Source organism: Schistocerca gregaria, chromosome 5, assembly GCF_023897955.1.
Source record: "Schistocerca gregaria isolate iqSchGreg1 chromosome 5, iqSchGreg1.2, whole genome shotgun sequence".
NCBI classification, from domain to species: domain Eukaryota; kingdom Metazoa; phylum Arthropoda; class Insecta; order Orthoptera; family Acrididae; genus Schistocerca; species Schistocerca gregaria.
The window spans coordinates 87,883,906-87,884,819 of NC_064924.1; the positions used below are offsets into that span (position 1 = coordinate 87,883,906).

At 49.6% G+C, this 914-nt stretch overlaps 1 pseudogene; it reads left to right on the top strand.

Moving 5' to 3' along the window:
* The first annotated feature begins 221 nt into the window (after positions 1 to 221).
* LOC126274584 (5S ribosomal RNA) lies at positions 222 to 339 on the top strand (annotated as a pseudogene).
* The last annotated feature ends 575 nt before the right edge of the window (positions 340 to 914 follow it).

A 914-nucleotide genomic window follows, 5' to 3' on the forward strand; every position in this document is an offset into this window, starting at 1 on the left:
TTTCAGTGTGTGTGTGTGTGTGTGTGTGTGTGTGTGTGTGTGTGTGTGTGTGTGTGTGTGTGTGCGTGTTTTACAGCAGCACGATATTTGCTACCATAAAGTGAAGCAAGCATGCTTCTAAAACTACGTTGCAGGATTTGCTCGTCAGTCTGAGAACGTATACCAGTATGGGTTATTACTTATGCGGAATATGATTAGCGTACACCCTATCTTAAACGTATGGAAACGGCCTTGCCGCAGTGGATACACCGGTTCTCGTGAGATCACCGAAGTTAAGCGCTGTCGGGCTTGGTCGGCACTTGGATGGGTGACCATCCAGGCCGCCATGCGCTGTTGCCATTTTTCGAGATGCACTCAGTATTGTGATGCCAACTGAGGAGCTGCTCGACCGAATAGTAGCGGCTTTGGTCAAGGGGAGCGGTGTGCTGACCCCACGCCCCTCCTATCCGCATCGTCCACTGAGGATGACACGGCGGTCGAATGGTCCCAGTAGGCCACTCGTGGCCTGAAGACGGAGTGCTTTATCTTAAACGTATGGTCTCTAAACGTATTATCCAGAAGAGTTCTTGTCTCTTGATCTCCACCAAAATAATCTCAGTGACACCTCCTTGCTTGGAACCGACTTTTGTTACAGACACCATTTTGAACTTCATGATAGTATAGAGTCCGAAGCGGGAATATTCCACGATGGTTTAAATGGTTCAAAAGGCTCTTAGCACTATGGAACTTGACATCTGAGTCCTGTCTCGGACCCCTTTACTTAGAACTACTTAAACCCAACTAACCTAAGGACATCACACACACCCAAGACCGAGACAGGACTCGAACCTGCGACCGTAACAGCAGCGCGGTTCCGGACTGAAGCGCCTAGAACCACTCGGCCACAGCGGTTGGTACTTCAACGATGTCCCACA